This window comes from Asterias amurensis, chromosome 20 (assembly GCF_032118995.1).
Source record: "Asterias amurensis chromosome 20, ASM3211899v1".
NCBI lineage: Eukaryota > Metazoa > Echinodermata > Asteroidea > Forcipulatida > Asteriidae > Asterias > Asterias amurensis.
In genome coordinates, this window is record NC_092667.1 from 686,264 (window position 1) to 701,180 (window position 14,917).

The 14,917-nt window shown below is 37.9% G+C and overlaps 2 pseudogenes; one reads left to right on the top strand and one right to left on the bottom strand.

Annotated features, from left to right (window-relative positions):
* Positions 1-197: 197 nt before the first annotated feature.
* LOC139952663 (uncharacterized) lies at positions 198-6,321 on the bottom strand (annotated as a pseudogene).
* A 116-nt stretch (positions 6,322-6,437) lies between these two features.
* On the top strand, positions 6,438-13,427 carry LOC139952665 (uncharacterized; annotated as a pseudogene).
* The last annotated feature ends 1,490 nt before the right edge of the window (positions 13,428-14,917 follow it).

Below are 14,917 nucleotides of genomic sequence, written 5' to 3' on the forward strand. Positions count from 1 at the left end.
AACGAGCCGTCAATACATACACTGGTACACAGGTTATGAAGGAGGCCAATTGGCAACCCTCATAGAGTAGACCCTTGTAGACTAGCCACAATGAGTTATTGAAATTTAACTCTGAATTTTTGTACATTTAAATACATAATACACAAATCTTTGAAACATGTCCCAGGTTCTGAATGGAACCAATTGGCAACCCTCATAGTTGATTTTAGAATAAATCATAAATCGCAGGCGTAAATAACAGTGATGGGAGTGATTTCCCCCTTTTCTTCTTTGTTTTCTATAGTCTATTCTATTTCCTCATCAAGCTCTGAGTATTTCCTTTTTAGTTCTATTCGTGTTTCCTATGTCAGGCAGCCTCTGTGTGTTAAGACAAAACCCCAAAGAATAATTGATTGGATGCCTACTGCATCAATATAGGGTTTTGTATGTTTTCCTTTTCCAACAGTCATTCCCTTCCACTCTTTTAACCAAGAGCCCTTGTACCATTGCACCTCGATGGTAGATTCTTTTTTACAATGAACCTTTCCAATGAATGGCCTATTGGTTGTGTCATCTAAATGGACTGCCACCATCTGCCTCTCTGCTATACTGTCTTTTGTTTCCTCAATGGACACTAACCGAGGCTTCTCCTTTCCTTGTTCCCCGATTGAAACATAAAAACAGAAAACGGAAAAGATACCAAATGTCTCTATCAATGGATATTTTGAGAATTGAAGAAATAACAATGTTTTAAAAAGTAAGAGCAATAATGATCAGCAGCTTTTAAACTTATTTAGGGAATATTCCAGGAGTTCCCCTTTTGCAGTTATGAATACCACAATGTATTTGGATTAAACAGCTATGTTTTATTCTAAGGAAAATGACAATGGTCTATTTGAAACACTTAATCCTGCAAGGTTACCATCACCAGACAAGCTTGAATGATTGAATACGTTGGGATCTTTGATGCTCAATAGAATGTATTCAATCCGTACGTATTCATTTTTGTTTAAAGTTGAGTCTGCTGGCACTTAATACTTAAAAATATTAAGCGAGGTTTTATTTTCTTAAAAAGTAGCTGAATTCAAATTTAAAGAAGATTTTTTTATTTATTTTTTTATTTCACCCATCGGACCCCTACAAATTAACTCTGACAACCAAAACTATTCTTGGTCAGCTGCCCTGTAGAAAACCATTACCAAATTCTTTTGTGTTCTTTGCAACCTACCTTTGGGAATTCTATTGTCAACCTGCTGTGGATGACTTCAAGATCGGTTGAGATGTCCTGAGATGTGTTTAATCGTTTCTGTAGAAGCCCCTCTAATTTCTCAAGAGGCCAATGTTGTGGTACATCTGGAACCTAAAAGTTAATAATGAGTAACTTTAACAATACAGCAAATATTTGAACCTTATCTTAGTATAAAAGTGAAGTACGAGGTTGGTAAACCTAACAATGTAGTGTTCTTTACTTCCTTTGATTCAATGTAAGCATGAAATAAAAACCCTTTGAAATAAACCTGGGCTCACTCCGTTGATGTTCGTGTGGCCATGTACGTTTTTTACAAAGTAAACACATTGTTCCTTAATTTTGGCTGTTACAATAAATATCAATAGTTTCTATTGGAGACTACAGCTGGCATAAACCTCATAATCACTGAGTTTAAAACTGATACAAAGGTCACAACAATGCTGTGGTGAAAACAAATTCAATATTTTGCCTTTAAAGATGATAGCAGCCATAGCCAACCCATGGTGTAAAAAACATCATCAGTTTTTAGAAACCTACTGACTTTCATCAGTATGATCCTAACTAAAAATGGAAACAATCCATTTCAGCAGAGGAGCACGATTGTTTGTACTGTGTCTTTTGTCTCCTGAAGGGCCATGATTTGTGACAGCTCACCTGTTCCCTGTCTCTTATACCAGCCAGAAACCTCTGCCACCAAGTACATGCACTTTCTGGTAGCCTCATTAAATATCCCTCATTAAGGAGGATGTCCCTTTCCAGAGCAGGTATGTCAGCTTTTTCAAGGCAAGGCTCAACCCATGAAGGAGGAGGTTGCAAGGGTGGTGTGTTCTGGGGGTGGAGGGATAAACAAATAAGTGTTAAAAATATACATGAAACATGTTTATATTTTTGTTATGAAGCAAGAGTCTTCTTGTTTAATCACCACACTATCTTCCTTTTCAAAGACACTGGACACTTTTGGTTATTGTCAATGACCAGTCGTCTTACTTGCTGTATCTCAACATGCATACAATAACAAACCTGTGAAAGTTGGAGCTCAGTCGGTCATCGAAGTTGCGAGATAATAATGAAGAGAAAAAAAACACCCTTGTCACGCTGAGTTGTGTGCTCTCAGATGCTTGATTTCGAGACCTCAAATTCTAAACTTGAGGTCTCGCAATCAAATTCAGGGAAAAATTACTTCTTTCTCGTAAATACGTCACTTCAGAGGGAGCCGTTTATCAAAATATTTTATACTGTCAGAAGCTCCCCATTACTCATTACCAAATTGTTTTATACTATCAACAGCTCCCATTACTCATTTAATACCAAGTAAGGTTTTATGCTAATAATTATTTTGAGTAATGACAAACAGTGTCCACTGTCTTTCATCCCCACACTACCTTATTTTTTGTCAAACTCCATATTATGTCAACCTTGCAAAAGTGAAAGTTTTTACTCTGTTTTTGTACATTCAGTAAACAGGGCAGCCTTTGAACCTGGGTTCATTATTCTTTCAGGCTGTGCTTTTTTAACGATAGTGATATGATATGTCAAAGAGTATTCAAATTTAAAATAAGGGTACAACATACAAAATACTTTCGACCAATTAATAATTTAATGTTTGTAAATTAAAAAATTAAGGAATGGAATTGAATTGAGATAAACATTAGTGGATACATACCTTGAGACAGTGGAGACCCCTGCATATGTCCAATATCCTCCCATCAGAATCCGTCTCTAGTTGGGGTTCCCATGGACTGGACTCCCACATTCGCCAATGCATACGGCATGTCCCGTCAACCAGTCGAAACCGAAACTAGTGGGGATGGCTGTAATGCTTGAAGGCTCCATATAAGTGTGGTTCCAGCCACTTCTTAAAGGAACACGTTGCCTTGGATCGGACGAGTTGGTCAAAACAAAAGCGTTTGTAACCGTTTTTTATACAATGCATATGGTTGGAAAGATGTTTTAAAAGTAGAATACAATGATCCACACAAGTTTGCCTCAAAATTGCTTGGTTTTCCTTCTACTGTGCGAACTAACACCGTCGGCGATTTATGGGAGTCAAAATTTTGACCCCCATAAATGGCCGGCGTGTTAGTCGACGAGGTAAAAGGAAAACCACGCAATTTCGAGGCATGTTTGTGTGGATCATTGTATTCTACTTTTACAACATCTTTCTACCCATATGCATTTCATAACAAACGATTTCAAACGCTTTTCAAAGACCAACTCGACCGATCCAAGGCAACGTGTTCCTTTAACGTTGAAGGATGGTATAGCACTATGTACGCTGATGGAAGGTGTGTAACTGCCTGTTACTCTTGCCTTTAAATCTATCGATTAACACAATTCAAATCAAATCACTTTAAAATGGGGTTTAAATCCATAATAGGGCAAGTGTTAACTGCAAGTCAAATGCAACTCTTAAATAAAGGAAAATTAACAAATTTATCCCCGATGCAAATTTAACATCTCTTATAAAAAAAGAAAAAAGAATTTCCTAGTACAAATTTCATTGTACAATAATTTGTTTTCCTTTTTTTTATAACAAACATATTTAGCCATTTTTCCCTCCACTTTTTAATACTGAATTATTATCAAAAACATGTTTTTTATATAGACAAAATCTGAAAATTACTTCTTTCTCAAAAACTAAGTTACTTCAGAGGAAGCTGTTTCTCACAATGTTTTATACTATTAACCTCTTCCCATTACTTGTTACTAAGCAGGGTTTTATGCTAATAATTAATTTGAGTAATTACCAATAGTGTCCACTGCCTTTACAATGATATATCTCCACACTAGAATTTGGTTAATGACATTGGAACAACTGTGCTCAGTACATCAATTGAAATTGAGAATGAGATGATAAATAAATAGAAATGTACTGTACCATCAACTGTGTAGATGTTTGCTGTCCTTATTTTTGAGGCCACACAAGAAAAGAGTTGGTCCACATCATTATGTGTATGGCCGACTGGCAAGAAGTGCATGGTTACCTGTGAATAATGAAGTATTTTAAGTAATTTATTATGGACATTAATATGCAGTTCAACAGTCTAATGAATTATGTAATGTAACTTAAAGGAACACGTTGCCTTGGATTGGACGAGTTGGTCATAAAAAGCGTTTTGTAACCGTTTTTTTTTATAAAATGCATATATGGAAAGATATTTTAAAAGTAGAATACAATGATCCACACAAATCTGCCTTGAAATTGAGTGGTTTTCCTTTTATTGTGCGAACTAACACGGTCGGCCATTTATGGGAGTCAAAAATTTGAATGGCGGCCGTGTTAGTCGTCGTGGTAAAAGGAAAACCTCCTTTCGAGGCATGTTTGTGTAAATCATTGTATTCTACTTTTACAACATCTTTCTAACCATATGCATTTTATAACAAACGGTTACAAACGCTTTTCAAAGACCTACCCGACCGATCCAAGGCAACGTGTTCTTTAATATAATACATTTTGTTCCAGTCCTTGTTTTTTTTTGGCAACAATGGTTATTAGTTTCTTCGGGTGCTACTTATTGCAAGCATAATTTCTGAACCCGTCTTCTGTGCAGTTAAAAGATGAAAAAGAAAAACAAAATTTTTTTTATTATAAGTGAACAAGCTTACCTCCTCAAAAACATGCAGTTGAACTAGTAATGCAGAGAAAGCAATGACATATCGGTTCTTGTTTTCACGGAAACAATTGTCAAGCTGTAGAAATAACGCTCTTCCAAGCCTGTCTGTATGTAATATCAGCGTCTGCATCAAGCAATTTATAGTCATGTTGCTATCATGGGGTATGTCCTTGTGGTCAATGAACACCAGTGGGATTTTTCCTTCGGGAACACCTGTATGCACGAGAACGCCTGTTGGTATAGAAAAAAATATATATAACGTGTAAAAAGACTTGTTTTGTTCATAAAGAGAGAGATTGATTTAAGAGTAGTTTTCAAGCCCTCAGTCATTATCTCCACATTAATTTTCTCAAGTTGGGGTGGGGCTGGGGTTGGGGGTCTTAAACCATCCCACCCCACAGCACCCTAAAAAAACAACCAACAAAACAAAATAAACAAAGAACAAAAATAAAAACACAATAATTTTTGTTCAGCTCATCCCCCCCCCCCCCCCCACCCACCAAAACAAATAATTAAAATGCCTGGTTTCTTCATTTTAAATTCAGGCAGAAACCTTGTGAGTATTTGGTAGGATTATTTTTTTAATTTCTGAATAAAAAAAATGAGTCTGAAACCAAAGCAGTACAGTTGTACATCAACTACGGTATACATTTGAATTTTTCCATGAATTTTTCAGTGCCTGTGAAATACTGGCAAAGATACACCATGCCATCAGTCACAAGCATAGTTAAGAGTTGGTAAAGCTGGTTACTTTGTGCGATTCAAAGTATTTATGAAAAACATCATACCCATATTTTTTAACTACACAAAATCAAGTTATTTGAAACACATTTATGAGACAGTGGACACTATTGGTAATTGTCGAAGACTAGTCTTCACAGTTGGTGTATCTCAACATATGGATAAAACAATAAACCTGTGAAAATTTGAGATTAAATCGGTCGTCTAAGTAGCGAGATATTTATGAAAGAAAAAACACCCTTGTTGCACCATGGTCACACGAAGTTGTTTGTTTTCAGAAAACTACATTACTTCAGAGGGAGCAGTTTCTCACAATGTTTTATACTATTAACCTCTCCCCAATTACAAGGTTTTATGCTAATAATTATTTTGAGTAATTACCAATAGTGTCCACTGCCTTTAAATGCTTATTGACATTGATTGATTTTAAGTAATTAATAAAGGAAGCTGAAACACATTCACTATAGAACCATCACAGCTTTGCCATTATAAATTACCTGTTATATGCACTGGTAACCTAGCCAAGTGAACCGACGCTTTGTCGCGTCTGATGAAATGGGGCACATCAGTTTTGGACTGATCCATTCCGTCTATGATGATTGTTGTAAGGTCCTCAGGCTGTCGTCTGGCCCTCTCTCTGGCTTTCTGGGGCGGAAAATTTTCAAAGATTCATAACTCAAATCTTACCTGCAAGATGCCACTTGTTTCAACAGCTTCACATTCCATGGCGGCATACATTTTGAGCTGCATTATTTCACGAAAATGACATAGAAAAATGTATGCTGCCATGGAATGTGAATCTGTGGAAATTAGTGGCTTCTTGCAGGTAAGATTTGAGTTATGAAGCTTTGAAAATGTTCGGCCCCAGAAACAGGCCCCAAGTAGGACTCTGTTACTGTGTATGGCACACAGGAAGAGTCCTATACAGGGCTAACTTTTCAACCTATTAGGCCAGGGGTTGGGTCACAATCCCCCCTTAACCATATAAACACGGACTGATTGTGTCTTTAATTCTTTTCCTCCAGATCTGCAAAATCTTGTAAACGTGTGCTGAGTGATGTTGTGGTGACGCCTCTTTTCAAGAAGCAGCATATTGCTTCTGAAGAAAAAGGGTCATCCCATCAAGTAGGAGCTTACTTGAAGGAGCAAGTTGGAAATGCTCTACTAGGTAAGAATTGTTTTAAACCCTCTGAGGGAGCTGTCGGTGTACTTAAAAGTCAACAAAATGTTTGTTTTTTTAACTCGACCCAGAAACCCAATATTTATTGACTTTTTGAATGGCAGAATGTCAGAGGAAAAAACAAAACCCCAGAAGGAAAATTACACAACAAGCAAAGACATAAAGAAACCTGAAATGAAGTAAGGATAGCTAAGAGCTGTTTAAACATTTTCATGGTCATAAATTACATGGAACTGAAATAATGTACGAAACAAAATCTCACCTACGTAAAACTATATTAAGGTTGGGACCACAATGGTCCCGGAAGTTCAAATACTCACGAGACTTGCCGTCTATAAACACAGATTGGAATGGAAACACAGATATCTGATATTTTCTTATGCTCTGGTTGATTAACAGGCCATGTGGAGATATCGATAGAAAACCTCGTCATTGGAGAGCAAATCCGACCGATAAGAGAGGACTTCGTTGCTCATCTACAACAGCAGATCGATCAATTCTCAAACAGCGCCTATCAGCCACTGATTGCCATTACAAAGACTTTAACTTCAAAGGAGATCTTCTCCGAGGCCAACGTACGTATTCATATTTAATCTGTAAATATTTACCTTTGAATAGGATATAAAACCACTGAATACTTTTGGGATTCCACTTTTAAAAGACACGATGAAAGAAGAGTGACATTGACTTAAGTTCTCCTACACACAATCAGTGAAAATAAAACTGGAACTAATGTTGTTCTTCGTTTTGTTCAGATAATGTTTTTGTTCAAATTAAAACAGCAAAAACAGGACAGTGCACATTTATTTTGTTTGTTTCAATTCACATCTCTTTGTATAAAGATTACTGCTGCTAAATTGAAGTGGAGGAATGTTTTCTCTATTTAACTCAACAACAAATTAACATAATGAAAAAGAGATGGCTCCACTCGCAGCTCAAGGCTTGAAATGAATCAATCACTGTATGTACACAGCAGTGTTAAAAAAAAACCAAGTGTAATCTGACCAAGTCATGCATCCCTTACAGGCTAATGGCTACAAGTATGAAGTTGTAGGAGGACAACACAACCTTCTTGCTACCCAAGCCATGTGCAAGAAGTATCCAGACAAGGACCTATTTCGCACAAGGTGGTGTGCAGTCTATTTTGGAGGAATGTCACCGGATGCAGTAAAGTACCTTGCCAACAAACACATCACAATGGGCGACTGTCGACATGAAATGACCTTTAAGGAAAAGGTATGAATATCGTAATCAAAAAACATTATTTACATTAGTTCTGAATTGGCAGCACAACAGTGGATGATCACTGATATGTATCAAAACTACTTCACAAACAAACAAGGCCCACCTACACTCTAAATCTGAGGGATTTAAAAAGTTAATTGAAATGATGGTGATTAGGGACCAATTTTATTTTAGATTTAAAATTAAATCTTTTAGATTTGAATTTTATATGCTTAGGATTTGTTTTTAAATCTTAAAATGGATAATTCCCTAACTACAATCCTTTGCAGAATTAACTTTAAAATCCATCCAATCTAGAGTGAGTGTATGTAACTAAAACAGAACACATGGCTTTTCAACACCCTACTTTTTGCTTGTATAATGGTTCAGTTTAGGTACAAGTGGTCCAAGCAAATCAATCAAGGTATATTCGTTTGGTACTAAAAGGTTACATTATTTTCTTTAAGCTTTATATCACCTCGTATATGACATGTCTATCAACAATCTAAAAAATAGACAGGTTTTTTTTTCAGGTAGCATACAGAATATCAAACTAATCCTAGGGTTTTTTGGTAAAGGTTTGGTCTGCCTGAATAAATCATGCGCCTTCAAAACGTTGATGCCCCATGGTCTTTAGCGAGCTCAGTAAATCCACACCTTGATTATTTCTCCCTTTGCCATGTTAATGGTACTATGCTTTTAATTCCTATAATGTACTGATATTTTTTTCAGGTGCAGCTCTGCCACAAAATAAAAAGTGAAAATTCAGAACTGGACGATAAAGCATGGAAGACAAAGTGCTCTGCGATCTTGAATGAGGTTTGTGTCAAAATTTATATTTCTTTCCTAAGCTTTTGCTAGTTCTGTTTTTTGTTCACTCCAATCATTGTTACTGTTAATTTTTTATTTCTCAATATCCTGCATAGTAAAATAGTGCAAATAAATTAGTTTAAACACTTCTTCTAAAAGGTTTGACGTGTACACGTTTTTCCTGTCACTTTAAGTTACAGAGGTCATTTGAAATTTACCTTCCAAGCATTCTACTAATACTGTGTTTATAATTCAGTTTGCCAAAGCTGGAGAACTGTGTTCAAACCCAATTAGGGGAAAATCGTCACTGGCGTCAAGGGGTCATTATAATAGATAAGCCGTTTTTGACTCTCGGCTGAAAAAGCCGCGCGGACGGGTGCATTTTTGACTTAAGTTATTTATAACTATTTTCACATTTTGAGAGTAAAATGGTTATTAACCGGTATCTACGATGTCTATTTGGCCATAAAAAGGTTATAGTTGAAATATTGAGATCACCCTTTATTGGCTGTTTAATGTTTATCCTTGATAGGGATTCTGTGTGTATATTGTTTAAAAAATGTTACCAAGTTCCTTCAAATATTAAATACTTTTAAATATTTTCAGTATTTTTGTGTCTTTTTAGACACAAGAGCCAAGGCAATTTATATTGTATACTTGTAATTTGAGCTCGTAATAACGGGAATGTCTGTATTGTTCTTTTCTTTTTTGTCCCCCCCCCCCCCCTTTATTTACAGGATGACACAAACAGTCAGTTCATGAGAACATTGCTGTTCCTGGCTGGAGCGAGACAAGAAAGTTACTTGTTGGCTATGGAGGTGTTGTCAAAATTTGAGAGAGGCGAACTAAAGGGACAAAGCTTAAAGAAAAGGGCTCTGAAGACAGGACTTCCCGAGGTAAAGCCGTACGTCTTCAGGCCTTACCGTAGCCTGCCAGAAACAGCCTTTACACCAATGTTAAAAGCTGTGTCTAGTGGCAGTCTGACCCTTGCTGAGTTTAAGCAAGAAGGGGAAATCTTAGTGAAGCTGGTTGCTATCCAGAGAACTGTGGTTAGCCTGACGAACTCAGAGTCTTGGGAGGAAGTAGAGCAACGGTTCCCAAACCATACATCGAGAAGGGTGCTCTTCCAATTCATCAAGCTAAAGCTATCCAACAAATTCCAAGTGAGCTGCAGAAGTTCTGCGAGACGCTGTTGAAGATAGAGGCGAAGGGAGGGGCCACCGACGAGGTGTTGTTTAAAGAGGTCGTACATAATGGATGCCACAACTCCCTGGGTTACCATATTGAGGGGAAGGTGGAAGCAGTAGACTACAAGATGCTGCTAGAACTGGATTCCGCCTTCCCTGGGTTCCACCTAGGCATTCTAGATATGCCAAAGGTAAATGCTTACATGTACCAGAAAATAAACTCTATTTTTGGCTCAATCGGTTGTCTGAGTTTTGAGGAAAAAAACTAAAGACAACTAGACGTAGATTGCACGCAGTTGTTTCGTTGAAAACATTTTCATTTAACTCAACTGAATTTGAAATTATTTTTGTATTCCAAGTTGTGAGTTACATTATATAGCCTATTTAATAAAAGGAATTTAGATTAAACCAAGTTCAGTTAGCAATTGATGACTTAGGTGCAAAATGTTTCACATGTTACAAGAACTGCCAATATCTAACAACCTACAAAGTTTCAACTTTATTGAATTATTACTTCGGGAGTTATACGACTTCAAAAAGTGCACCTTTAATGCAGTGTCACGTGACCCCCTCATTGATCTGAAACTTCACACATTTCATGGCTGTGTGACGATCAACATGTGTGTAAATTTTGACAAAAAACTTAAACGCACAAAACTTCAAAAAGTCTATTTTGAAAAGTTTACAACCTGCCGCTTGAGGGCGCTCTTGCGTATGATGACGTCATCCGTAATTTTTTTGAACTGCTCACTATCGTCAGACACTAACATAGTTGAGAGCAAGTTCATAGCTTTTGCCATTTCTTTAATTACAAGGCACTTCCCGTTTTGACCTGTTTTGACTGGGAGTAGGGGTCATGTGAGGTCACGCACATAAAATGGAACAAGGACCTAACGTGGCTGATTTTTAAATATTTTTAAACATTTAAAATAAAACACCTATTGCAATTGCTCATTGGGAACATTGCAAAACAGCACTTATAAAATGTTAGTTTTATTTGAATTATATTTTGGAATTTCTCTGAAAACACTATTTATACAAGTGAATCACTTATCACAATGTTTCATTCCATCAAAAGCCAGTCAAGTGCTTCGAACCATTAGAATGACGACTATCAGTACAGTGTTTCATATAATTTTTTATTGAACAGGACTGGCAGGAGGCTCAACTGGAGGCGTACCTTGCAAGTTTCAGTTGCATAAATATCACTGCAAAGCTAACATCTTACAAGCTGGTTGTTCTTTGTGAGGTCTCTGATGTCCAGAAGGTGCGAGGCAGCCTCACAAAAAGCCAACAGTTTTCCCATACAAACACTTGTTTCTACCACGTAAACAATCTCAGCTCCGGTGAGTTATTCATCTGTTTATTAATCTTAATTCTCAGAACAAAGCTTTTTTTAGCACAGACCATACACAGGGACGAAACCAGGAAGTTGTTACCAAACAGCAAATGATGAATGCAATTTGTGGCACCTGTGAGCGCGTAATGCGAAGCCCTAATGGTACTGGTAATATGGTAGGGGGGGGGCGCTTAATTGCTTTTAAATCTTGAAAACAGAACTCAATGTCATTATTTTTGTCTCTCCCTCATTTTCTCTTTTTTCTTATTTCTTTTTTTAAGCAAAAGGGGGAGCATGCAGCAATATTCTTTTTTTTAAGTGGCAGCTTTTGACTTTGAATTCCCCACCCCTGTATCCGCCCCTGCATACAGAGGAGGGCAGAGCATGACAAACTATGGTATTGCATGCAAACTAAACCTAATACTCAAGAGTTTCGAGGGTATTATAGTTCTGAATATTGCATGGTGCATGAAAAGAAGATGCAGGCCTTTGCACATGATGACATGAAAATTCAGTCTGTACCACTGCCATTTAAAATGGATAAAAACAGCCGTTTAGGATCATAATAAAAAATGTATACAGACATGCGAAGTTCAGAGGCCAAAAATGCGTGACAATAAAGATGAGGTTAACAGTTCCAACAAAAAAACGAGAGAGGTACTAATGGAAGAGACCCAAAAGACGTCTGCCTACATCCGGGACCTTGTGTATGATTTAGTTGAAATGTGGGAGTGTGAGTGGGCAGACATTCTGAAAAACAACCCAGACTTGCGACACTTCTTGAAACCTGTAAGACTTCCACATTACAATAGATGGAAAATGTCCACAGAGCAATCTTAACTGGAATTAGAAATGGTTCCATATTTGGCATGGTAGAGTGTGATCTTCAGGTACCACCTGAAAGTAGAGATTTCGTTGCTGAGATGCCCCCAATATTTAAAAATGTGGACATCTCCATGGGGGATATTGGTAATCACATGAGAGAGTACGCTGAAGAAATGGAGATCATGAGTAAGCCGAGAAGAAGCTTGATCGGTAGTATGTTTGGGACTAGAGTATTACTTGCAACCCCATTATTAGTGTGGTATTTGAAACACGGCTTGGAAGTCACGCGGGTTTATGAAATTATTCAATACCAATCAAGTACGTGCTTCAAAAATTTTGGTGAGAGGGTTAGCCAGGCTAGGAGGGAAGGGGACAGCGACCCCAATAAAGCCGTCATCGCCGACACGATGAAGTAACTGGGGAATTCTGCTTACGGTAAAACGGTGACTAATCAGTTGAAACATGTAGATGTTGAGGTGTGTTCTGACGCCAATGCCCCAAGCAAGATCAATGACAAAAACTTCAAAGCAATCCACCCAGTTGGTGGTGGGATGTATGAGGTAGACATGTTTAAGAAAGCGGTCAAATTAAACTTACCCGTTCAGATTGGTTTCTTTGTTTATCAATATGCTAAACTCCGCATGCTTGAGTTTTATTTTGACTTTCTTGTGAAGTTTGTCGATTCGCGTGATTTTCAGCTGTGTGAAATGGACACGGTTTCGGCTTACATGGCCATATCGGGCGACAGTCTTGAAGACGTTATCAAACCCAGTATGAAAGATCAATTCAATCGAGAAAAGCACATGTGGTTTCCCCGTCAGAACACCCCTGAGCAGTATAACTATGATAAGCGGACCCCGGGGCTGTTTAAAGTAGAGTGGGAGGGAGACGGCATAATCGCCCTATGTAGTAGGACATACTTTTGTTTCAGACCCACTGAGAAATTCAGTTGTAAGGGACTGAACAGACGAAACAACCACCTTACTAAGGATAAGTATATGACCGTGTTAAATACCAGGCCTTCGGGTGGTGGAGTTAACAGAGGTTTTATCATGAAAAGGGGTATAATGTTTACTTATTGACAGAGAACGTCTGCCCTGACCTATTTTTATCCTAAATGAAAGGTCGCCGACGACGGGGTTTCCACAACCTATTTAGACATATGATGAGATTAACTGTGCAGTTCCACGGTCATTAAAAAAACAAACACAGTTTTCTGTTAATAAGTAACACCTGGTACACCAATTAATAAAATGTCACGCAAGTATTTTTGTTTGAAATATAGCGTACTTAAGTAATAATATTATTGTTAGTAGTACTTGTTCACAATATTTGACAATTTGTATAACTACTCATTTTGCTTATTGACTCCCTGTTTCCATAAATTTTGTAGACTTAAAAAGTATGCGGTAAACGAACGCATTGTAACTTTTACTGTAACTATGTATAAATATTGCTCCTGAAGCAAAACAAACTGAATAATAATAAAACAAAGAAGTACCGGAAAAATAAATAAAGAAGTACTGGGTCCAGCCTTGATTATTTTTGTGTTAAGTAAATGTATATTGGATATTAAACTACAAAACCGATACAAGAACGGGTGCGTGGGAGGGAGTGGTGTTCGATTGACTTTAACCTGAACACGAACGATAGAGCCAATAATTTATAGTTGATTTTGAACACCAACAAAGTGGGGGCGCTGTTCATTTTAATTGGGGCTGAACATAAACGAAACGTGAGAGCTAATAATAGTTGGGTTTGAGCACAAACGTAATGGGGGCGCTGTTCGTTAGAATTGGGCCTGAACACGAACGAAGCAGGGGCGCTCTTCAATGAGCACGGTGTAGATTATAAAGATGGTTTGTGGTGAATTTGGTTTTTCATTGTATGAGATGAGTTCGGTACTTAAACATCCCTTTACCTGCGTCATCGCAGGGCCTACTGGATCTGGAAAAACTCAGTTTGTGTCCAAGCTATTCAACCCTCCGGGCGACGATGTTATTCAACCTTCTCCACAAAATATTGTGTGGTGTTGTGGGGCTTATCAGGCTGCATATCAGCGGTTGTCTACCACCGTTTCAAATATACAGTTTGTCGAAGGTTTTCCAGAGGACCTTCTCGCTACCCTGGACCGAACGAGGCGAAACTTGGTTGTGATCGACGATCTCATGTCAGAATCGGGTAATAACAAGAAAATTAGTGAGCTTTTTACCAAGTGGAGTCATCATCACAATCTGTCGGTTATACTGATACTGCAGAATCTGTTTTATCGAGGTACAGAAATGCGTACAATCAGTCTGAACGCGCATTATATGGTGCTCTTTAAAAACCCTAGAGACGCTTCACAGATCACCCACTTGGCAAGACAGATGTATCCGAACAAACCGAAATTCATGGTGGAGGCCTAACGCGATGCGACAAAGTTCTCCTTACTCACACCTTTTTGTGGATCTGAAACCAGACACAGAGGAGTACATGCGTCTTAGATCCAACATCTTCGAAGGTGACTATCCAACGGTTTATGTTCCAAAAGTACAAAATAACCCTCTCTCGCGTTGGGGTTTCATTTGTAAAGATGTCTCGTCGCGTGCACAAGCACGCTCCCTACCTCCACGTATTAGCTAAGGGTTCCAGAAAACTGCGCCAGGGAGTAATTGACGGAGCCACCAAAGACCTCATAACCTGTCTTTGTGAATGCGCCCTCAACGTTTTGAATCGTAATATCGCACTAACACCCACTGAAACAACTAACAACAACTGCGAGCACTG